General features: G+C 35.7%; 1 long non-coding RNA gene and 1 pseudogene across 1 annotated transcript in view; one reads left to right on the top strand and one right to left on the bottom strand.

Moving 5' to 3' along the window:
* LOC145717818 (uncharacterized) overlaps window positions 1-26,495 on the bottom strand; it is a 164,402-nt gene that overhangs the window by 78,976 nt on the left and 58,931 nt on the right. The window lies entirely within an intron of this gene.
* On the top strand, window positions 5,708-5,822 carry LOC115942326 (U2 spliceosomal RNA; annotated as a pseudogene).

The raw sequence follows: 26,495 nt of genomic DNA, 5'->3' as shown, positions 1-26,495 counted from the left end.
TTACCTTTGAAATATTTGAAGATTTTCTAAAGAATTTTATTTATTGGTTCCCAGTTTAATTATGTTGTGAACTGAGAATATTCTGTGTCTGACTTGAATAATTTTAAATATACAGAGGTTTGTTTTATATCCTAGGATATGGTCTATGTTGGTAAATATCCCATGCACAATTGAATGTATATTCTGCTGTTGTTGGGTAATGTTCTTTATATGTTGTTTATGTTAAGTGTTGATAATCTTGCTAACTTCTTCTGTAACTTATCTGGCATTAAGTCTTTATTCTATCAATTATTAAAAGTTAGGTATAGAAATTTCAAACTATGGTTATATATTTGCCTGGTTCATCACTAGTTTGTTGTTTTTATTGTGTATCACATATTTGAATCTCAGTTATTATGGGAACAAATGTTTAGGAGTGTTAATTCCCTTGAAGATTTGATCCATTTATCAATAAGAAATTACCTTTTTATACCTGGTCACATGTTTTCTCTGAAATATAACTTGATATTAATGTAGTCATTCTAGATTTTTTTTTTATAATTAGGGCTACTATGGAATATATTGTTCCATATTTTTTTGAAGGGAGAACAGTCTTTGTTTGGGGGAAGAAACTATTAGTTTTCACCAAATAATTCATAATGGAGAAGCAATTCAGTCAATTACACATTGGAAGTCTCTTATTCACACAGTGACACTTGCAGGACATGTGAAGACTCTCACTGCATAAAACATTCTCAGTGTCATAAAGGGAAGAAAGTCTTCAGTGATCACTTAATTCTCAGTCAACATTAGTGATCACATCATCATGGTCACAGCGCCAGATCTGATTATTTTTTAAGATTTAATTTATTTATTTAAGAGAGAGAGAATGAATGGGGGAAGGGTACAGGGACAAGCACATTCCCTCACTAAGTAGGGATCCTGACATGGGGCTCAATCCCAGGATGCTGAGAGCATGACCTAAGCCGAAGGCAGATGCTTAACTGACTTAGCCACCCAGGTGCCCCCAGATCTGATTATTCTGCTCCTGGTCCACCCAGTCCCATGAGGGGATTTCATTGTGAAAAATATTTGGCCAGCTGGGCAGCAATAACCATAGGGAGTGAATATCAGTCTATAGATTGATGAAAGTTTCTTAATACTTCCAGAGGGTTGAGAGTTGCTAGAGTAGGTGAGAGAATTCATATATTTATCCATTATAATTTTGGTTGGTCTTTCATGGAGGTATCTGATAGGATCTCCTTCAGCGGGGCTGGAGGGATTCTTTTAATTGGTATCATTTCCAACAGACAAAATCTCTAGGCTGAATATTGTGCTGTGAGTCTTCATTTCCCAGGAGCTCACTGAGGAAGGAATTTTTAACAATTTTAGCTCTCATTACAATGTATTCAAGCAGTACCTTGCAATATTCTTGGGACATTTCCTTTTAGAAACACACTTTGATAGAATACCTGATCTAGCCTCCTTGGTCTTTCTGCAAAAATCTTGAAGGCAATCTTGAACAGTCTATGTTGCCTGGGGTGGGGTAGAACTTGTTAAGACCAAGGGCAGTGATTTAACCCATGTCGGGCCAAAAGCTGAGCACAGTTTAGACAACTGTGAATCTTGATAATTCCATTAGTATTCCACCAGCCCTGACAATTGGGGGTGATAAGCACGTGAAAATGTTGATATATGGGACAGGGACATTTGGGGGGTCTGGCTCAGCAGAGGCTTGGAGACTTTAAGTATTAAGCTTCCTTTTTTGGAAAAGGAGATATGGCCTTGATTTTCCCAGAGGAAGTCCCTCCTTGGGAAATGGATTAGAGCTAAGGGCACTATTTGGAACTGGCGTTGTCCAAAAGGAGGCCCAAGTGAAAGGTTACATAAGGACATATGAAATGTCATTGGTTGATTTTAGACTCTGATCATTTGAAACAATTTAGAACTCTGGGGAAGGGACACAGAAAGCATGGGGGGCTTGAAGACAGACAGGGTGGCTCCAATATCAGTTAAGGCCCTAACCTGGTCATCCCAAATTTTTAGGTTTATCTCTCTAAAGGGGTTGGCGATAGGGAAATTCCCCTCTATACTCCCAAAGACTCCCTACTCTGAGAGGCAAATGGGATGGGGATCACATTAGAGGAGGTTTGTCAGGGTTACATTGGAACAAGTGTTTGCATTTAGGACAAACCCTTTGTTAATTAAATTTTGTTTTAATTCCAGTATAGTTAACATACACTGTTTTATTAGTTTCAGATGTACAGTATAGTGATTCAACAATTCTATGCATTACTCAGTGCTCATAATTGTACTTTTTAACTTCCATCACCCATTTCACCTATACCACCACCCACCTCCCCACCTCCCCTCTGGTAACCATCAGTTTGTTCTTGATACTTAACAGGCTGTTTCTTGGTTTGTCTCCTCTGTATCTTGTTTTTTTCTTTCCTTATTTATTTTGTTTTTTAAATTCCACATATGAGTGGAATCATATGGTATATGACTTTCTCTTGACTTATTTTGTTTGGCATTTTACTCTCTAGATCCAACCCTGTTATTGTAAATGACAAGATTTCATTCTTTACCCATTAATCTATTGATGGACACTTGGGCTGCTATCACAATTTGGCTATTGTAAATAATGCTAAAATAAACATTAGTGTGCATGTATCCCCATAAATTAATATTCTTGTATTTTTGGTAAATAACCAATATTGCAATTATGGGATCATATAGACTTCTATTTTTAACTTTTTGAAGAACCTCCATACTGTTTTCCAGAGTGGCTGCACCAGTTTGCATTCCCAACAACACTGAAAGAAGGTTCTTTTTTCTCCACACCCTCAACACTTGTTCTTTCTTGTGTTTTTGATTTAGCCATTCTGACAGGTGTGAGGTGATACCTTACTGTAGTTTTGACTTGCATTTCCCTGATGTTGAACATCTTTTCAAGTGCCTTTTGACCCTCTGTGTGTCTTCTTTGGAGAGATGTCTGTTCATGTCTTCTGCCCATCTTTTAATGGGATTATATGTGGGTTTTGGTGTTGACTTGTGTAAGTTCTTTAAATATTTTGGATACTAATCTTTTATTGCATGTCATTTGCAAATGCCTTCTCTCATTCAGGAGGTTGCCTTCTAGTTTTGTTGATTGTTACCTTTGCTGTGCAGAAGCTTATCATTTTGAGGTAGTTCCAATAGTTTATTTTTGTTTTTATTTCCCTTCCCTAGGAGCCATATCTATAATTTGTTGCTATGACCAATGTCAGAGACAATACTGACTATGCTGTCTTCTAGGATTTTTATGGTTTTATGCCTCACATTTAGGTCTTTCATCCATTTTTAATTTATTGCTGTTTATGGTATAAGAAAGTGGGCCAGTTTCATTCTTTTGCATGTAGCTGTCCAGTTTTCCCAACACCATTTGTTGAAGAGACTTGTCATTTTCCCATCACATATTCTCTCCTTTGTTGAAAGTTAATTAACTATACAATCGTTAATTTATTTCTGGGTTCTCTATTTTTTTCCATTGATCTGTGTGTCTATATTTATGCCAGTACCATACTCTTTTGATTATTACAACTTTGTAGTATAACTTTAAATCTGGAATTATGATACCTCCAGTTTTGTTTTCTTTCTTTTTGAAGGTTACGTTGGCTATCGGGGGTCTTATGTGGTTCCACATAAATGTTAGGATTGTTTGTTTTATTTCTGTGAAAAAATGTTGTTATTTTGACAGGTATTTCATTAAATGTGTAGATTTCTTTGGGTAGTACAGACATTTTAACAATATTTGTCCTTCCAACCAATGAGCATGCCATGTCTTCCTTTTATTTTTTTTTGAAAAGTCTTGATTTTTTTTTTTCATCTATGTTTTGTACCTTTCAGAGTACATGTCTTTTACCTCTTTAGTTAAGTTTATTACTATATTCCTATATGTTTTTTTTGTTGTTGTTGTTGCAATTATAAATAGGATTTTTTTTCTTTTCTTTTTCTTTTTTTTTTTCTGATAAAAGGAGTGTGTGTGTGTGTGTGTGTGTGTGTGTGTGTGAGAGAGAGAGAGAGAGAGAGAGAGAAGGGGCAGAGGAAGAGGGAGAGAAGGAATCTCAAGTAGACTCCATGCTGAGAGCAGAGCCCAACACAGGGATCCATCTCATGACCCTCAGATCATGACCTGAGCTGAAATCAAGAGTCAGACACTTAACCAACTGAGCCACCCAGGCACCCTAGATTCATTTCTTAATGTCACTGTCTGCTACCTCATTATTAGTTTATAGGAATGCCATCCATTTCTGTACATTGATTTTGTACCCTGACTTCATTGAATTTGTTTATAGTTATAGTACTTTTTGGTGGAGTCATAAGGGTTTTTTATACAGAGTTTCATGTCATCTGCATATAGTGCAAGATTTACTATTTCTTTACCAATTTGGATGTCTTTTATTTCCTTTTGTTACCTAATTGCTGTGGCTTGAACTTCCAGTACTATGATGAATGAAAGTGGTGAGAGGGGACATCCTTGTCTTGTTCCTGACTTTAGGAGAAACACTTTCAGTTTTTCCCCTTTGAGTATAATGTTTGTTGTGGGTTTTTCATGTAAGACCTTTATTATGTTGTGGTCCATTCCCTCTAGACCTCCTTTGTTGAAGGTTTTTCACCTTACTTTCTCTTCTATTTTGTGGAACAGTTTGAGAATAGATATTAACTCTTCTTTAAATGCTTGGTAGAAGATGCTTGTGAAACTTCCTGGTCCTGGAGTTTTGTTAGCTGGGAAGTTTTTGTTACTAATCAATTCATTGCTGGTAAGCAGCCTGTTCAAGTTTTCTATTTCTTCCTGATTCAGATTTGGTAGGTTATACCATTCTAGGAATTTATCCATTTGTTCTAGGTTGTCCAATTTGTTGGCATATAATTTTTCATATTATTCTCATAATTTTTTGTATTTCTGTGATGCTTCTTATTTCTTCTCTTTATGTTTTTGTTTATTTGGGTCCTCTTTTTTTATGAATCTGGCTAGAGGTTTATCAATTTTTTGAATCTTTTCAGGGAACCACCTACCAGTTTTATTGCTCTGTTCTATTCTTTTTTGTTTGTTTCTAGATCATTTATTTCTGCTCCAATCTTTTTTATTCCTTCCTTCTGCTTGTTTCAAGTTTTGTTTGTTGTTCTTTTTCTAGCTCCATTAGGTGTAAGGTTAGGTTATTTATTTGAGATTTTTCTTGCTTCTTGAGGTGGGCCCGTTTTGCTATAAACTTCCCTCTTACAATGACTTTTCCTTCATCCCAAGGATTTTGGACCACTGTGTTTTCATTTTCATTTGTTTTTATGTAAGTTTTTTATTTCAATTCAATTAGCCAATGTATAGTACATTTTGATCTCTTCTTTGATTTCTCGATTGACCAATTCATTGTTTAGTTGCTTGTATTTATTTTTTATGTTTTATGTGTTTGTGCTCTTTCCAGATTTTTTCTTGTGGTTGCTTTTTGGTTTCATAGCATTGTGGTCAGAAAACATGCACGGTATAATTTTGATCATTTTGAATTTGGTGAGACTTGTTTTGTGGCCTAATATGTGATCTATTCTGGAGAATGTTCCATGTGCACATTAAAAGAAAGTATATTCTACTGTTTTAGGATGGAATGTTCTGAATATATCTGTTAAGTCCATCTGGTTCAGTGTGTCATCCAAAGCCACTGTTTCCTTTTTGATTTTCTGTGTGGATGATCTCATCACTTCTTGGCTTTTTGGCTAAGATCAAGTGTAGTATCTGTGTGGATTATCTGTCCACACAAAATGTAGGGCATTAAAATCCACTACTATTATTGTATTACTATTGACTATTTCCTTTGTGTTTGTTATTAACTGTTTTGTGTATTTGAGTACTCCCATGTTGGGTGCATAAATATTTATAATTGCTGTATCTTCTTGTTGGATTGTCTCCTCTATTATTATATGGTGTCCTTTTTTGTCTCTTGTCACAGGCTTTGTTTTAAAGTCTATTTTGTCCAATATAAGTATTACTACCCTGGCTTTCTTCTGACATCCATTTGCATGGTAAATATTTCTTTATCCCATTACTTTCTATCTGCAGGGGTCCTTACATCTGAAATGACTCTCTTGAAGGCAGCATATAGATGGGTCTTGTTTTTTTTTTCCCACTGTATCAGTCTATTATCTTTTAATTAGAGAATTTAGGTCATTTACATTAAAAGTAACTATTGATAGGTATTGATGTATTTATTGCCATTTTTGTACCTTTTTGTGTTGTTTTTTTAATAGTTTTTCTCTGATCCTTTCTTCTCTTGCTCTCTTTCATGGTTTGTTGGCTTTCTTTAGTGATATACTTGAATTCCTTTCTCTTTATTCTTTGCATATCTATTACTTGTTTTTGATTTCTGGTTACCATTAGGTTTGTATATAACATTTTCTGCATATAGCAAGAAAGTTGATGGTGACTTGAATTTGAACCCATTCTTTACTCCTCTAACCCCCATATTTTAGTGATATGGTTTATATTTTACTTCGTTTTATTTTATGAATGCCTTAACTGAATTTTACACAAATACCTGTTTTGTTGCTTTTGTGTTCCTTACTTTTCATACTCTCACTTATGGTCTTCCATTTCCAAGCAAACTGCCCTCTTTAATTTTTTTTAAGGGTTGGTTTAGTGGTCATGAACGCCTTTAGTTTTTGTTTGTCTGAGAAACTCTTTATCTCCCTTTTTATTCTTAGTAGTATCCTTGCTGGATAGACTATTCTTCACTACAGGTTTTTTTTTTTTTTCCCCCCCAGCACTTTGAATATATCATCCCACTCCCTTCTGGCCCTCAAAGATTCTGCTGAAAAGTGGCTACTAACCTTATGGGGTTTCCTTTGTGTGTAACTGTCACCTTTTCTCTGGCTGATTTTAATTTTTTTTTCCCTAATCACTTCTTTTTGCCATTTTAATTACTATGTGTCTTGGTGTGGACTTCTTTGGGTTGATTTTCCATGACTCTGTCCTCCAGGTCATTAATGCATTTATCTCCTTCCTCTAGCCTACTATTTATTCCATCAAGATTATTTTTAATTTCATTTATTGTGTTCCACATCTCTGATTAGTTCTTTTTTTTAATCTCTGTGATAATAGTCTCACTGATGTCTTTTGCACTCTTTTTCAACTCCAGTGAATATATTTATGATCACTACTTATTTTTTTTATTTTTTTTTCAAATTGCAGTTACTTAACATACCATTTCATATTAGTTTCAGATGTACAACATAGTGATTCTATACTTCCATGAAATACCTGGTGTTCATCACAACTAGTGCATTTCTTAATCCCCCATAACTTCTTTAACCCCTACTCCCCCAATCCTTCCTGCTAACCATCAGTTTGTCTCTATAGTTAAGAGACTGTTTCTTGGTTTGCCTCTCTTACTTTTTTTCCCCTTTACTCATTTGTTTTGTTTCTTAAATTCCACATGTGAGTGAAATCATGGTTTATGTCTTTCTCTATTTCATTTTGCATAATACTCTCTAGCTCCATCCCTGTTGTTTAAGAGGAAAGATTTCATTTTTTTTTATGTCTGAGTAACAGTCCATTATGTATACACCACATTTTCCTTGTCCATTCATCAGTCCATGGACACTTGGACCATTTCCATGAATTAGCTATTATAAATAAAACTGCTATAAAAATAAAGGTGTATGTATCCTTCGGATTAGTATTTTTTGTATTCTTTGGATAAATACATAGTAGTGGAATTGATGGATCATGAGGTAGTTCTATTTAACTTTTTGAAGAACCTTCATACTCTTTTCCAGAGAGGCTGTATCATTTTGCCTTCCCACCAACAGTGAGAATGTTCCCCTATCTCCACATCTTGGCCAACTCCTGTTGTTTCTTAGGTTGTTGATTTTAACCATTCTGTCAGGTGTGAAGTGACATCTCATTGTAGTTTTGATTTGTATTTCCCTGATGATGAGTGATATTGAGCATCTTTTCATGTGTCTGTTCGTCATCTGTATGTCTTCTTTGGGAAAATATCTATTTATGACTTCTGCACATTTTTAACTGGATCATTCTTTTATGGGTTTTTGAGTTTGATAAGTTCTTTATAGATTTTGGATACTTAACCCTTTATCAGATATATCATTTGAAAATATCTTTTCCCATTCCGTAGGTTGCCTTTTAGTTTATTGATTGTTATCTTCACTGTGCTGAAACTTTTAATTTTGATGTAGTCTTAGTAGTTTATTTGTGCTTTTGTGTCCCTTGCCTCTGGAGACACATCTAGAAAGAAGTTGGTACAGCCAGTGTCAAGGAGAATACTGCCTGGGTTTCCTCTAGGATTTTAATGGTTTCCTGTCTCACAGTTTCATTCTTTTGCATGTAGCTGACCAGATTTGCCAACACCATTTGTTGAAGAGACTGTTTTTTTTCCCATTGGATAGTCTTTCCTGATTTGTCAAAGATTAGTTGACCATATATTTGTAGGTCCATATCTGGGCTTTCTATTCTGTTCCATTGATCTATGGGTCTATTTTTGTGCCAGTACGATACTATCTAGATGACTACAGGTTTGTAATATAACTTGAAGGTTGAAATTCTAATGCCTCAAGGTTTTCTGTTTCAAGATTGCTTTGGCTATTTGTGGACTTTTGTGGTTTGATACAAATTTTAAGATTATGTGTTCTAGCTCTGTGAATTTAGCACCTCACTTACTTTGATAGACAGATCATCCAAACAGAAAATCAACAAGGAAACAGTGGCTTTGAATGATGTACTTGATCAGATGGGTTTAAAAGACATATTCAGAACATTCCATCCTAAAGCAGAAAATGGAACATTCTCCAGAATGGATTGCATATTAGGCCATAAAACAGGTCTCAACAAATTCAAAAAGATCAAAATCATACCATGCATGTCTCCTGACCACAATGCTATGAAACTAAAAAGCAACCACAATTACAAATGGAGGTTAAATAACATGTTACTAAATAATGAATGGGTCAATCAAAGGAAAAATTACATAGAAACAATTGAAAATGAAAGCACAAGAGGCCCAAAGCACCAGGGTGGCTCAGTCAGTTGTGTCTACCTTCAGCTCAGTTCATGATCCCAGAGTCCTGGGATTGAGCCCCACATTGGACTCCCTGCTCAGCAGAGAGCCTGCTTCACCCTCTCTCTCTGCCCCTCCCCCTTTGCTCGTGCTCATTCTCTCACTCTCTCAAATAAATAAATAAATAAATCTTGAAAAAGAGAAAACACAGTGGTCCACAATCCTAGGCATGCAGCAAAAAGGTGTAAGTTGTTAGTTTATTGATTGTTATCTTCACCGTGCAGAAAATTTTATTTTGATGTAGTCTCAGTAGTTTATTTTTGCTTTTGTGTCCCTTGCCTCTGGAGACACATCTAGAAAGAAGTTTTGTTATTTATAGCAATACAGGCCTACCTCAAGAAGTAAGAAAAATATCAAATAAACAACCTAAACTTACACCTAAAGAAAATAGACAAACAACAACAAATGAAGCCTTAAACCAGAAGAATAATTAAGATTATTGCCAAAATAAATGGCATAGAAAAAAAGAAACAAACAAACAAAAACGATAAAGAGATCAAGGACAATACGACCTGTTCTTTGAAAAGATCATGAAAATTGATAAACCTCTAGCCAGACTCATCCAAAGAGAAAGTGAGCAAGAGAACCCAAACAAAATCACAATTGAAAGAGGAGAAATAACAACAAGCACTATGGAAATAAAAACAATTATAAGAGAATATTATGAAAACCTATGTGCCAACAACTTGGACAACTTAGAAGAAATTTATAAATTCCCAGGAACATGTAACCTATCAAAACTAAAGCAGGAAGAAATAACAAATTTGAACAGACTGGTTACTAGTATTGAAATTGAATCAGTAATAAAAAAATAAGAAATCCTAACAAAAGTCCAGGACCAGATAGCTTCAAAGGTGAATTCTACCAAACATTTATTTGTATGTATATATGTATATAATGATTGATTGATGATTTGGAAGATGAGAGAGTGGCCTTTATTGTAGGCTGAGAAGGGCACAAGAGCAGACCACAAATAGAACTGAACAGCACTCTGGCTGTTCTGGTCAAGTGAGGTGGCTCACAGTGGGAGTTCAGGACAGTAGCTTCAGGTGCTGCACTTCCTGGGGGAGTACTTGTACTGCATGGCATTGAGGACTTCATTCTACCAAACATTTAAAGAACAGTTAATACCTGTTCTTCTCAAACTGTTCCAAAATATACAAGAGCAAGGAAAACTTCCAAATCCATTCCATGAGTAAAGTATCACCCTGATACCACAACCACATACAGATACCACAAAATACAAGAACTACAAGCCAATATCTCTTCATGAACATAGATACAAAAATACTTTAAAAACATATTAATGAACTGAATCCAACATTTAAAAAAAAAATCATGGGGCGCCTGAATGGCTCAGTAATTAAGCGTCTGCCTTCGGCTCAGGTCATGATCCCAGGGCCCTGGGATCGAGCCCCGCATCAGGCTCCCTGCTTAGCGGGAAGCCTGCTTCTCCCTCTCCCACTCCCCCTGCTTGTATTCCTGCTCTCACTATCTCTCTCTGTCAAATAAATAAATAAAATCTTACAAAAAAATCATGCACCATGATTAAGTGGAATTTATTCCTGGAATTCAAAAGTGGTACAATATCTGCAAAACAATCAATGTGATAGATCATAATAAGAAGAAAAAGGATAAAAACTTAATGATCATTTGAGTAGATTCAGAAAAAGCATTTGACAAATTACATCCATTCATGATAAAAAGCCTTCTGCAAAGTATATCAAGAGGAAACATACCTCAACATAATAAAGGCCTTATATGAAAAAAAAAAAAAACACAGCCAACATCATACTCAATGGTGAAAAACCGAGAGCTTTTTCCCTAAGGTCAGGAACAAGACAAGGATGCCCACTCTCACTACTTTTATTTTACATAGTACTGGAAGTCCACCCATTGAAATTAGACAACATAAAGAAATAAAAAACATCCAAATTGGCAAGGAAGAAGTGAAATTTTCACTGTTTGCAGATGACATGATACTAGATATGGAAAACCCAAAAATATCACCAAAAAACTACTAAAATTGATAAATGAATTCATCAAAGATACAGGATACAAAATCAATGTACAGAAATTGGTTGCATTTTTATACACTAATAATGAAGCAGCAGAAATAAAAATTGAGAAAATAATCCCATTTACTATTGCACCAAAGCTAATAAAATATGTAGGAATAAACTTATCCAAAGAAGTGAAAGACCTATACTCTGAAAATTATATAACACTCATGATTAGCTTCATTATTTTCCATTATTTTGACTTCTATGTCACTGAATTGTTCCTCTGTTTCTCCAGCCTGCTTCTTTCATCAGGCCTGTTTCAAATCTCATCTATTGCTCTCTTCATCTCTGATTGATTCTTTTATAATTCTTTTATCTCTGTGGTAAGGGTCTCAGTGATGTCTTCTCTTCTTTTCTCAAACCCAGTGAGTATCCTTAGGATCTTTGCTTTAAATTTTCCATCAGGCATGTTATTATATCTGTTTAGGTTAGATCTCTAGCCATGGCCTTATCTTATTCTTTCATTTGGGATAAATTCCTCTGTATGCATTTTGTCTACATCTCCACTGTCTTCTGTGTATATATAAAAAACAAACAAAACAAACAAACAAACAAAGAAAAAACAGTTATGTTTCCTGGCCAGTAATGGCTTTATGAGGAAGAGGTCACATAGTGCCCAGGGCTTGGTGCTTCAGGAAGTGCCTCTGGTGTGTGCTGCATGTGCTCTGTTGTTGTGTTTTGGTTGGTCATCCTTTGGACCAGTTGTCTGCAACAGCTCTCCTTGTCTGCTGTGGGCAGTGTTTGGTCCCTGGCATGAATGTGACAAGTTTAACCTGAGTGTGCTCTGGTCTGGTTAAATGATACCTGACACCACCTCCACCAAAACTGAGGCCCTGCAGAACTCTCTGGTTGGGATATATAGCATGGGCAGGGGTTTGTGCTGGTCTGCTGGGGGAGGGGCCTGTCACACTGGGACTCAGGCAAGATTGACTGAGAAGGGAAGCCCCTCCAGAGCACAGGAGGGGGTGCTTGGTGTAAGTGCAAGTTAAGCATCCAGTGTGTGTGTGCTGTTCTGCTTCCTGCTGGTGACTCTGAGTTTAAGCTGAGGGGCAGGTGAGAGAAATGTTGCCAGAGAGCACCTTTGTTCCTAGAGGGCATCCCCATGAATGCTGTCTCTCAGGTAGGCACTCTGAACAGAGCAACTAACCTCCAACTTGTCTGCCCCAGGCATTTTTCAGGTCACTGTTTCCATGTTGTCTGCCCCTGGATTGTTTGCCTGCCTTCTCTCCAGGAGCAGCACAATGTCCTCCATTCTATATAACATCCAAGCCTGCTGACCTTTCAAACTCCAGACTTTAGAGATATGGTGTGGGCAGTGGTTGTGCTGGTCTTCTGGGGTAGAGGCCCACCACACTGGGACTGAGGCGTGCTTGACTGAGAAGGGTGGTCCCTGTAAAGTGCTAAAGTGGGGGTTTGGTGTAAGTATGTTCAGCAGTCTTTGTGGGTTCTGTGCTGCTTTCCACAGATGGCTCTCATGAAAGAAATGGAAAGCCATTTCATTCTCATGGGTTGGAACAACAAATACTGTTAAAATGTCTATACTACCCAAAGCAATCTACACATTTACTGCAATCTCTATCAAAATACCAATAGCATTTTCCACAGAATTAGCATAAACAGTCCTAATTTGTATACAAAACTAAAATTTGTATGGAAACACAAAAGACCTCGAATAAACAAAGCAATCTTAAAAAAGAAAAACAAATTGAGGTATCACAATGTCAGATTTCAAGTTATATTATAAAGTGGTAGTAATTATTATTATTATATTTTTTAAAGATTTTATTTATTTATTTGACAGAGAGAATGTGCACTTGAGAGAGAGAGCAGGAGTGGGGGAGGAGAGAGACAGAGGGAGAGAGGGAAGCAGTCTCCCCACTGAGCAGGGAGCCTGATGGGGTACTCAATCCCAGGACCCTGAGATCATGATTTGGGCCAAAGGCAGATGCTTAACTGACTGAGCCACCCAGGCACCCACAAAGTGCTAGTAATTAAGACAGTATGGTACTGGCATAAAAATAGATACATAGATCAATGAAATGGAATAGAAAACTTATTAAAAAAACACAATTATATAGTCAATTAATCTTTTACAAAGGATAAATGGATATCCAATGGGAAAGGCAGTCTCTTCAACCAACAATTCTAGGAAAACTGGACAACCACATGCAAAATAATGAAACTGGACACTTTCTTATACCATTCACAGAAATGAACTCAAAATGAATTTAAGGATAGATTTTTATATTTATGCCAAAAGTAATTGGATTTTAAAAGGGATTTCATTGAATCTGTAGATCATTTTGGGTAGTATGGGCACATTAACAGTATTAAATTTTCCAATCCATAAATATGAAGTGTGCTTCCATTTTTTTGTCTTATTTTTAATATCTTGCAACTATGTTATATTTTTTCATTATATGATTTTTCATCTACTTTATTAATCCCTAAGTTTTTTTGTATGTTATTATAAATAAAATTTTCTTACTTTCTTTTCTGGTTATTCATTGTTATTGTATAGAAATGAAATTGATTTTGTATTGACTTTGAATTCTGCTACTTTGTTTAATTCACTTATTAGTGCTAGCATATTCTTTTTTTTTATTTCTTTTATTTATTTATTTATTTATTTATTTGAGACAGAGAGAATGAGAGAGACAGAGAGCACATGAGAGGGGGAAGGGTCAGAGGGAGAAGCAGGCTCCCCGCCGAGAGATGTTTTTAAATAAAATGACCATATGATCCAGTAATTCCACTTCTTGGTGTCTCTCTGAAGAAACTGAAAACACTAACTAAAAATGCAAACAGTCCAATGAAACTAAGGACTGAATATTTGAAAGAATTAACAAGACTGATAAACCCCTAGCCAGACCTATCAAAAAGAAAAGAAAAAGGGCCCCCCAAATAATAAAATCAATAATGAAAGAGGAGAGATCTGAAGCAACAGCATAGAATCACAAACAAGGATAAGAAAATATTATAAGACATTATATGCCAACAAAATAGGCAATCTGGAAGAAATTGGTAAATTATTAGAAACATATAAACTATCAAAACTGAAAGAGGAAGAAATAGAAAGCCTGAACAGTGCAAGAACTAGCAAAAAAATTGAATCAGTAATCAAAAATATCCCAACAAACAAGAGTCCAGGACCCGATGGCCTCCCAGCAGAATTCTATACCCTATAGAGGAATCAATACCTATTTTTCTGAAACAGTTCCAAAAAAATAGAAATGGAAGGAAAACTTCTAAACTCATTTGTGAGACCAGCATTACCTTGATCCCAAGACCCTATTAAAAAGGAGAATCACAGACCAATATCCCTGATGAACATGGATGCAAAAATTCTCAACAAGATACTAGCTATTTGGGTCCAACAGTACACGATCAAGTGGGATTTCTTCCTGGGCCGCCAGGGTGGTTCAACATCCACAAAACAATCAATGTGATACACCATATTAACAAAAGAAAGGATAAGGACCATATGATCTTCTCAATAGATGCAGAAAAAACATTTGACAAAATACAGTATCCTTTCTTGATTAAAACATTGAAGAAAGTAGGGATAGATGAAACATACCTCAACATTATAAAGGCCATACACGTGAAAGGCCCACAGATAATATCATACTCAATGGGGAAAAACTGAGAGCTTTTCCCCTAAGGTCATGAACACAATAGGGATGTTGACTTCTACCCCTGTGTTCCAACACAGTACTGAAAGTCCTAGCTTCAACAATCAGACAACAAAAGAAATAAAAGGCTTCCAAACTAGGAAGAAAGAAGTCAAACTTTTACTCTTCACAAACATCATGATACTCTGTGGAGAAAACCTGAAAGTCTCCATCAAAAAATGGCTAGAACTGATACAAGCAAAGTCACAGGATAAAAACATCAATGCAGAGAAGTCTGTTGCATTTTGATACACCAATATGAAGTGGCAGAAAGAGAAATCAAAGAATTAATTTTGTTTACAATTGCACCAGAGGAATAAACCTAATCAAAGAGGTAAAAGATCTCTACTCTGAAAACTATAGACTACTTATGAAAGAAATTGAGGAAGTCACAAAGAAATGGGAAAACATTCCATGCTCATGGATTGGAATAACAAATATTGTTAAAATGTTTATAATACCTATGGGCACCTTGGTGTGGCTCAGCCAGTTAAGTACCTGACTCTTGATTTTGGTTCATGTCATGATCTCTGGTTTATGAGATTGAGCCCCACATCAGGCTCCCCACTCAGTGGAGAGTCTGAAAATCTTTCTCTCTGCCCCTCACCCTACTTGCTTGCTCTCTCTCTCTCTCTCAAATAAATTTTAAAAAGGTCTATACTACCCAAAGCAATCTAGACACTCAATGTAATTACTATCAACATAACACCAGCATTTTTCTCAGAGTTGGAACAAACAATTCTAAAATTTGTATGGAACAAGGAAAGGCCCCAAATGGCCAAAGTAATGATTAAAAAGAAAACCAAAGCAAGAGTCATCACATTTCTGAACTTTAACTTGTGTTACAAAGCTGTAATCATCATGACAGTATAATACTGATGCAAGAACAGACACATAGATCAATGGAAAAGAATAGGAACCCAGAAATGGACCCTCAACTATATGGTCAACTAATCTTTGACAAAGAAGGAAAGAATATGCAATGGAAAAAGACAGTCACTTCAAGAAATGGGGTTGGGAAGGGGCGCCTGGGTGGCTCAGTCGTTAAGCGTCTGCCTTCGGCTCAGGTCATGATCCCGGGGTCCTGGGATCAAGTCCCACATCGGGCTCCCTGCTCTGCGGGAAGCCTGCTTCTCCCTCTCCCACTCCCCCTGCTTGTGTTCCCTCTCTCGCTGTGTCTCTCTCTGTCAAATAAATTAAAAAAATCTTTAAAAAAAAAATAAAAAGAAATGGGGTTGGGAAAACTTGACAGCCACATGCAGAAGAATGAAACTGGACCATTTTCTAACACCATACACAAAGATAAATTCAAAATGGATGAAAGACCTACATGTGAAACAGGAAATCATCAGAATGCTAGAGGAGAACAGAGGGAGCAACTTCTTGGACCTCAGTTGCAGCAACTTCTTACAATACATGTCTCTGGAGGCAAGGGAAACAAAAGCAAAAATGAACTACTGGGACTTCATCAAGATAAAAATCTTCTGCACAGCAAAGGAAACAATAACAATACTAAAAGGCAACCAAAGAATGGGAGAAGATATTTGCAAATGACATATCAGATAAAGAGCTAGTATCCACATTCTATGAAGAACTTAATCAAACTCAACACCCCCCCCAAAAAAAATTCCAGGCAGGAAATGGGCAGAAGATACGAACAGACATTTCTTTAAAGAAGACATACAAATGGTTAACAGACACATGAAAAAATGCTCAACATCACATATCATCAGGGAAATACAAATGAAAACCACAATGAGATACCACCTCACACCTGCCAGAATGGTTAAAATTAACAGGTCTGTAAACAACAGATGCTGGTGATGATGCAGAGAAAAAGGAACCCTTTACACTGTTGGTGGGAATGCAAACTGGTGCAGACACTGTGGAAAACAGTATAGAGGTTCCTCAAGATAGTTAAAAATAGAGGTACCCTATGACCCAGCAATTGCACTACTAGGTATTTACCCCAAAGATATAAATCTAGTGATGCGAAGGTGCACATGCATCCCAATGTTTATAACTGCAATGTCCACAATATCCAAAATACAGAAAGAGCCCAGATGTCCATTGACAGATGAATGGATAAAGAAGATGTGGTGTATATATATATATATATATATATATATATATATATATATATGTATATATATATTCCCCACCATGAACAAGAATAAGATTTTGCCATTTGCAATTACATGGATGGAACTAGAGTGTATTAGGCTAAGCAAAATAAGTTATTCACAGAAAGACATGTACCATATGATTGCACTCATATGTGGAATTTAGGAACCAAAACAGATTAACATTGGGGAAAGGAAAGGAAAATAAAGTAAAATAAAAACAGAGAGGGAGGCAAAGCATAAGAGACTCTTAACTATATATAGTTATATATACTCTAGTTATATATACTCTTAACTATATATAGCTATAAGGAACAAACTGAGGGTTCCTGGAGGGGAGTTGGGTTTGGGCTATGCAGTAATTGAGTGATGGGCATTAAGGAAATCACATTATGTAAAGAGTACTGGGTGTTATATGCTACTCATGAATCACTAAATTATACCCATGAAACTAATACACTATATGCTAACTAACTTGAATTTAAATAAAATATTTATTTAAAAAAGAAAGGATAAGAAAATATTTCTCAGAAGATGAAATGAAAAATGAAGGAAAGGATAGGAAATGGGAATGAGAGTAGGCACCACGGGAGAAATAATGTGTGTTAGAATAGGTGAATTACTTTTGGTGGTTATAAAGAATAATAGCCAAGGTAAGAAGGCAACCCGAGAGTCCATCCATAGATGAATAGATAAAGAAGAAGTGGCAGACATATACAATGGAATATTATACAACTATAAAAAAAGAATTCAATCTTGCCATTTGCAACTACATGGATGAATCTAGAACATATAGTGTTAAGTGAAATGATTCAGTCACAGGAAAACAAATACCATATAATTTCACTTATATGTGGATTTTAGAAAACAAAACAAATTTAAAAACAAAGAAAAAAAAGAGAGAAACAAAAAACCAGACTCTTAAATATAGGGAACAAGTTGGTGGTTGCCAGATGGGAGGTGGATGGAAGGATGGGTGAAATAGATAAAGAAAATTAAGAGTATACTTATCTTGATGAGCACAGAGAAATGTATAGAATTGTTGAATCTTTATATTGCATACCTGAAACTAATATAACACTGCATGTTAATTATACTTTAAAAAATAGGTGACCAGGAAACCAACCAAATGGGTCAGTAGATTGAAATATATTAAAAAGACAAAAGATACAAAAATATTTTAAAGAGATCAAGAAAATATTCCGAGAAGCATTGGTTTAAATAGTAGTAGGACAAGTGGATTTAAGATCAATCAGATATCAGTTTTTAGAGTATTTTTGGGAAATACAAGGGTATTATGCTGAGCGAAATAAGTCAATCAGAGAAAGACATGTATCATATGATCTCACTGATATGAGGAATTCTTAATCTCAGGAAACAAACTGAGGGTTGCTGGAGTGGTGAGGGGTGGGAGGGATGGGGTGGCTGGGTGATAGACATTGGGGAGGGTATGTGCTATGGTGAGCACCGTGAGTTGTGTAAGACTGTTGAATCACAGACCTGTACCTCTGAAACAAATAATACATTATATGTTAAAAGAAATAAAGAAGAAGACAGTAGGAAGGGAAAAATGAAGGGGGGGAATCGGAGGGGGAGACGAACCATGAGAGACTATGGACTCTGAGAAACAAACTGAGGGTTCTAGAAGTGAGGGGGGGATGGGTTATCCTGGTGATGGGTATTAAAGAGGGCCCATATTGAAAGGAGCACTGGGTGTTACACACAAAGAATGAACATGAAATACTACATCAAAAACTAATGATATAATGTATGATGATTAACATAACATAATAAAAAAAATACCTTAAAAAATAAAAAGAAAAAAAGAAAATTTCTCCAAATTCAGAAATCTTTTCCACAAAGCTATTAAAGAAAGAAGAAAGAAAGAAAGAAAGAAAGAGAAAGAAAGAAAGAAAGAAAGAAAGAAAGAAAGAAAGAAAGAAAGAAAGAAAGACAAAGAAAGGAAGAAAGGAAAGAAAACACTTTTTTAATGAATATGCATTAAACTAGAATGTAATACTACAGGCATTCTCCTAAGAGATTGCAAAGACATAAAGGAACCTCACTCCTATATATAGCTAAGCGTATCTGATTTATTATATACATGTAGTCAAGATAAGCAATGACTAGTCCTCATGTAAGAAGACTTCACAGCTTTTGTCATACATAGTTCATCCTAACTTATCCTGGTAATTAGGATGACCGTCTGTGTTAATTTATTGCCTTTATCCAGAGGAAAAGCAAACTTTTCATGTTTTTGTTTGTTTTGTTTTTTGTCATAAGATAGTTTGTAAGTTAGAACAAGTCACCCACAACTGTTAGACTCTCACCATTCCACTGGAACTGAGAGACAGATGTGTCTCCTAATGTTTGCATTTCAAAAAGATGGCTCTCAAGGTGTTTGATATTTAAAGAGATGAGGAAGTACTTACAACAAGTTTCCTAATGCAAATTATCTGAGAAAATTGAGGGAAGAAAAATTTCTATCTTCATTTTCAAAAGGGAGAATTAAGCCTCTAATTTTTCATTTTCATTTGTCCTTACAATATGAAGATAATAATAATATTAATTATAATTGTTATTCTTTATTAAGTATTATAAATTAAAAGCAAAGGATCAGGCAAAATACTATGTAAATATTATCCAATTTATACCTTAAAACCCAAGAGATAAGTGTTATTGTTATCATCATTGAACAAGGGAGAAAACTACAGTGTAAATAAGTGGCTTACCAGAATTCAAACAGCTACAATATTGTGAAGCTAGATTTATGAACTGAACTGAAACTTTTCCAGTTCCAAAGCTCTAACAATTTCTAATATGCAATAGCACCCCATAAAGATAGAAGTAAAACTTATAATGCCTGACCTGTAGTGAACCAGTGAGCTGTTGAACAACCCTTCACTAGAGGCAGAACTAAAGCCTAAGGGACTGAGTGAGGGTTAAGTGTCTTTAGATAAGAAGTTTAGAAGGTTATGCAAAAAAGGAAGCCAAGTGGATCATTATACAATCAAGAAATTTGCACAGTTAAATTAAAGTTGTATTATGATAGTCAAAGGCAGGGAGTCTTTTCCCCGAATTAATTCAGGAAGAAAATATCACTGCAAAGATAGCATCTAAAGTCCATGAATAATTTACAATTAGGAGTAAGATAAGAATCCCCATCTTGAAGCCTACAAAAATGAGCAGGAGACCTGGTCTGGCAGGTAATTTTGCATTAAAAGGTAGTATTTATTATTTTATCTTATTATAAAATTAATTCATGCATGACACCAAATATTTACAACACCTCATAAAATAAAATGAAAATCACTCTAATGCCATTATCTAAATATAGTCCCTATTAACATTGTGGTGCATGTCCTTCCAAAAATTTTGTTCCTTTAATCAACACTACTGCACATGTTTGAAAATCACCTATTACTATGAGAGATCACAAGTGTCTGAAACTATATGGTTGGGAGAGGAGGGTTCCATTAGGGCCCTGACACCTCTGCCCATTTGGCCTCAATGGCTCCTTAAACCAGCCTTTGTTTGCTTGATAGTGATGATAAAAACCAATTTCCATGCAGTGGCTGAGCCATCAAAGCTTTTCCTGTTTAAAGACCTCATCAGCGTTGCTTTGAAACTTTGGCAATTAGAACATCAAGGTGCTTTTAATCAAGACCAATTGCAAAATCCTCTTTTGATAATTGATGCAAACCATCACTGAAATACATATAATAAATTCCTTCAGCCACTTCAGGCCTAAAAAAAGGAGATAATCCTTTAGACCACCAAATCCCACTTGGCTTCTATATTGTTTTCAATAGAAGCTCCTGAATTTAAAAAAAAAATAAAGAAAAATTAGCAAATTCTACAAAAGAGATCAAAGAACTGTGGGGAAAATTATTTGTAGAATTTAGCCAAATCCCATTAGCTAGTTCTGTATATAAATTAAATAAAAATGACAAGGTTGGATCAACACAAAATACATGAAGGAAAAAGCCTTCCATAGGTATTACACAAGTTTTGGAAAGATCTTAACTTCCAGCAATGTCAAAGGATGAGATCTACTATTGTTCAAGATCAAGATAAATAAATTCCAGAGTCATATCTGTAGAGAAGATTCAGAGTAGTGGAAGGGTCTTATAAAAGAACAAAATGTAATCCTGCTAAACATTTATGTAATATTTTGTTTTCAAAATTCTTTTATGTGTATTAATTAAACCTTAGTAGATATTATTCATATTATTTTCAAAACACTGAAGCTTGCAGAAATTAAATAACTTAAGAACAGTTAGGATTTTAATTTAGATGAATCTAATTACAGAACCTTACCTTACTGTGGTATCTTCCTCCTATATTTATTTAAATCAATTATATCCAACATTTTACTACTAAGAATCATTTTTATCATGTAGTTTTCCCCATAGATCTTTCATCCTGAAATATTTTATTTATCAAAAATTTGTATCATTTATTTAATGATATCTCCAAGTTTATTAAATTCTAGTAAAAAGTCAAATTAAAGGGATAATTTAGCCTATGAACTTTATCAAACCTAAATATGATTCATTCATTAGACTACTTGGAAAATTGAAAAGACTTGTTTCAGAACTTGTGGAACCTCACTACAATTACTTTCAAGGACTTTCACTGAGAATGAATGATTACTGTGTTATTCTAAGGCCATTTTAGGATGTAACATTTGATAATATTAATAGAACAGAGAGGTTTCATAACTTTCTCAAGGTCATACAGCTAGTGAAACTAAGAATTAAATATGCTTCTCGGGCGCCTGGGTGGCTCAGTCGTTAAGCGTCTGCCTTCGGCTCAGGTCATGATCCCAGGGTCCTGGGATCGAGCCCCACATCGGGCTCCCTGCTCAGCGGGAAGCCTGCTTCTCCCTCTCCCACTCCCCCTGCTTGTGTTCCCTCTCTCCTCGTCTCTCTCTCTGTCAAATAAATAAATAAAATCTTTAAAAAAATAAAATAAAATAAAATAAATATGCTTCTCTTTGTGTACAATTTTTGATATGCTATACTTATGCCTTGTGATGGTCAGAGGAGAGCCAGCAACTAAACCGACACCAGATCATAGTTTTCCTGAATTTCTAGCACATACCAAATTATTAGAAGTCTCCTTCAGAAAGGATAGGCATAACTCTGTGTAGTATTTTGTATAATTCAACCATGTAAACTAGGTTATTATAATGGCTGTTATTATGAATAAAACTACCATCTCCTTTAACTCTTCAGCTTACAATTAAATGGATAGATCCTAGATATAGTAACTTTCACTGAAATAATGACCATGTAATTGAATATAATATAAATGTAAATCTGATTTATATGCCCAGGTAAATCCATGAAGTACTCATGAAATTGTGAAGTTCTCACCAAGTTGTAAGTCTGAATGGCCACTTAAGAATTCAATAGTTTTCTTGTCCTACAATATTATGATAACCATCTTAAACAAGGCACTTTACTAATAATCAATTTGATGTTCTTTTTATTCTGCCATTACAGTGACAATGTGATTCAGTTATATGCATATACATACATACATACATATATATAAAACACTTGTATGTGATTTTTTAAAAAAAATGTTATTTGCTAATCCTCACCATTGCATTTAAAAAGTTGCATGTAGAATTCATTCCATATGCTAGAAAAAGTGAAGGGATATATAAATTCTAATTAGCAAGCTAGCAAAAACATTTTAGTGATTTTTTTTAGAAGACAAGATAGCAATTGCCAAACAAGAACACAATAGATATAGCAGTAGACATAATTGTCATAACTGAAAAAAAGATAGAAAAATAAAGATGTTGAACATAGTGGTGAAAATGGGCATTGCTGTTGTGTTCCTGACCTTAAGAGAAAAGCTCTCAGATTTTCCCCATTGAGAATGATATTCGCTGTGGGCTTTTCATAGATGGTTTTTATGATATTGAGTAATGTTCCCTCTATCCCTACACTCTGAAGAGTTTTAATCAGGAAAGGATGCTGTATTTTGTCAAATGCTTTTTCTGCATCAAATGAGAGGATCATATGGTTCTTCTCTTTTCTTTTATTAATATGCTTTATCATGTTGATTGATTTGTGAATATTGAACCACCCTTGTACCCCAGGAATAAATCCCACCTGGTCATGATGGATAATTCTTTTAATGCACTGTTGGATCCTATTGGCTAGGATCTTGTTGAGTATTTTGGTATCCATGTTCATCAAGGATATTGGTCTGTAATTCTCTTTTTTGATGGCATCTTTGCCTGGTTTGGGAGTCAGGGTAATGCTGGCCTCATAGAATGAGTTTGAAAATTTTCCTTCTGTTTCTATTTTTTGAAACAGCTTGAAAAGAATAGGTATTATTTCTTCTTTGAATGTTTGGTAGAATTCTCCTGGGAAGCCATCTGGCCCTGGATTCTTGTTTTTTGGGAGGTTTTTGATTATTGCTTCAATTTCATTACTGGTTATTGGTCTATTCAGATTGTCTATTTCTATTGTTCAACATAGTACTAGAAGTCCTAGCATCAGCAATCAGACAACAAAAAGAAATAAAAGGTATTCATATTGGCAAAGAAAAAGTCAAACTCTCTCTCTTCATAGATGACATGATACTTAATGTGGAAAACCCAAAAGACTCCACCCCCAAATTACTAGAACTCATATAGCAACTCAGCAATGTGGGAGGATAAAAAATCAATGCACAGAAATCAGTTGCTTTTCTATACACTAACAATATAACTAGAAAGAGAAATTGAGGAATTGATTCCATTTAAAGTAGCACCAAAAACATGATACTGGGGGAGGAGCAAGATGTTGGAGGAATAGGAGACCTAAATTTCGTCTGGATCCAGGAATTCAGCTAGATAGTTATCAAACCATTCAGAACACCTACAAACTCAACAGGACATTTAAGAAAAGAATAGCAGCAATTCTATGAACAGAAAAGTGACCACTTTCTGGAAGGTAAGACGTGCAGAGAGGTGAATCTGACGTGATATTTGGGAAGATAGACCACGGGGTGGGGGAGGAGGGAGCCTCCATTAGCCGGTTACCAGAAAGTGATAGAGCAGTGGAGTACAAAATCAGAACTTTTAGAAGTCTGCTCCACTCTAGTGGCTAAGTGGGGGGAGTGGAACACTTGCTGGGACAGTGGGGTCTCAGAACCCTTGGGGTCACAGAAAGACCGGGGGTGCCTGAGTGTGGCAGAGCTTTCAGGTATTGAAGTTTTTCATTCTTTAAAATTTTGATATACACTTTCTTCTAACAAACCAAAATATATCCTAAATCTAGTGTATGGCTTTGTTCTAGTTTCTCCCAAGATAATACTCTCTCCCTTTTTAAAAAAATTTTTTTCTTTCTTTTTTCAACTGACTTCTCATCCTATCAATTCCTTTTTTAAAATCTTTTTTTAAGGGGTGCCTGGGTGGCTCAGTCATTAAGCGTCTGCCTTTGGCTCAGGTCATGATTTCAGGGTCCTGGGATCGAGCCCCACATCAGGCTCCCTGCTCAGCAGGAAGCCTGCTTCTCCCTCTCCCACTCCCCCTGCTTATGTTCCCTATCTTGCTGTATCTCTATCTGTCAAATAAATAAATAAAATCTTTTTAAAAAATCTTTCTTAAATTCTCATCTTTACAATCATATTCCATTCCTTCATCGTATTTACCCTAATTTTTGTACATATATAAGTTTTTCTTTCTTTAAAATTTCAGGAGGCAATTTCTTCTAATAGACCAAAATACACAAGAAATGTAGTGTGTATTTCTGTTCTATTCACCAGCCTGATCATTTTTTCTTCTTTTTTTCCTTTCTTTCCCCCCCAGTTTCGGGTCTCTTCTGATTTGTTAAGTGTATATTTTTCTAGGGTTGTTACTCTTTTACCATTTTGTTCTCTCATTCATCTATTCTCCTCTGGACAAAATGAGAAGATGGAAAAACTCACCTCAAAAAAAAAAAAAAAAAAGAACAAGAGGCAGTACTGACTGCCAGGGATCTGATCAATACAGACATTAGTATGATGTCGGCATAGAGTTCAGAATCATGATTTTAAAGATACTAGTTGGGCTTATAAAAAAGCATGGAAGTTATTAGAGAAACCTTTCTGGAGAAATAAAAACTAAAATCTAACCAAGACGATTAAATCTAACCCAAATCAAAAAGGCTATTAATGAGGTGCAATCAAAATGGAGGCTCCAACTGCTAGGATAAATGAGGCAGAAGAGAGAATTAGTGATCTAGAAGACAAAATGATGGAGAATAAAGAAGCTGAGAAAAAGAGAGATAAACAATTACTGGATCACAAGGGGAGAATTCAAGAGATAAGTGATACCATTAGGAGAAACAATATTAGAATAATTGGGATTCCATAAGAAATTGAGAGAGGGGCAGAAGGTATATTGGAGCAAATTATAGCACAGATCTTCCCAAATTTGGGGAAAGAAACAGGCATCAATATAGGAGACAAATAGAACCTCCCTCAAAATCAATACAAATACATCAACACCCTGACATCTAATAGTTAAAATCACGAGTCTCAGAGACAAAGAGAAAATCTTGAAAGGAGCTTGGGACAACAGGTCTGTAACCTACAATGGTAGAAATATTAGACTGGCAGCAGACCTACCCACAGATCACTGGCAGGCAGGAAAGGATTGGCATGATATATTCAGAGCACTAAATGAGAAAAATATGCAGCCAAGAATATTATATCTAGCTAGGCTCTCAATGGAAATAGAAGGAGAGATAAAAAGCTTCCAGGACAAACAAAAACTAAAAGAATTTGCATACACCAAACCAGCCTTAGAAGAAATCTTGAAAGGGGTCCTCTAAGCAAAGAAAGAGCATAAAAATAACATAGACCAGAAAGGAACAGAGACAATATACAATAACAGTCACTTTACAGGCAATACAATGGCACTAAATTCATATCTTTAAATAATTACCCCGAATGTAAATAGGCTAAATGCCCCAATCAAAAGACACAGGGAATCAAATTGTAACAAATAAACAAGACCCATTCATATGCTGTCTGCTAGAGACTCATTTTTGACCCAAAGACACTTCCAGATTTAAAGTAAATGGGTGGAAAAATATTTACCATGCTAATGGACATCAAAAGAAAGCTGGGGGAGGGGCCCCTGGGTGGCTCAGTCATTAAGCGTCTGCCTTAAGCTCAGGTCATGGTACCAGGGTCCTGGGATTGAGCCCCACATCAGGCTCCCTACTCAACAGAAGCCTACTTCTCCCTCCTCAACTCCCCTTGCTTGTGTTCCCTCTCTCGCTGTGTCTCTCTCTGTCAAATAAATAAATAAAATCTTTAAAAAAAATAGAAAGAAAGCTGGGGTGGAATTCCTTATATCAGACACATTAGATTTTTTTTTAATTTATTTTTTTTTATTCTTATGTTAATCCCCATACATTACATCATTAGTTTTAGATGAAGTGTTCCATGATTCATTGTTTGTGCATAACACCCAGTGCTCCATGCAGAATGTGCCCTCCTCAATACCCACCACCAGGCTAACCCATCCTCCCACCCCCCTCCCCTCCAGAACCCTGT

Source organism: Leptonychotes weddellii, chromosome X (assembly GCF_054177405.1).
Source record: "Leptonychotes weddellii isolate Sample4059 chromosome X, ASM5417740v2, whole genome shotgun sequence".
Lineage (NCBI taxonomy): Eukaryota > Metazoa > Chordata > Mammalia > Carnivora > Phocidae > Leptonychotes > Leptonychotes weddellii.
The sequence above is the reverse complement of the archived record's forward strand: the minus strand, read 5'-3'. Positions and strand labels throughout refer to the sequence as shown.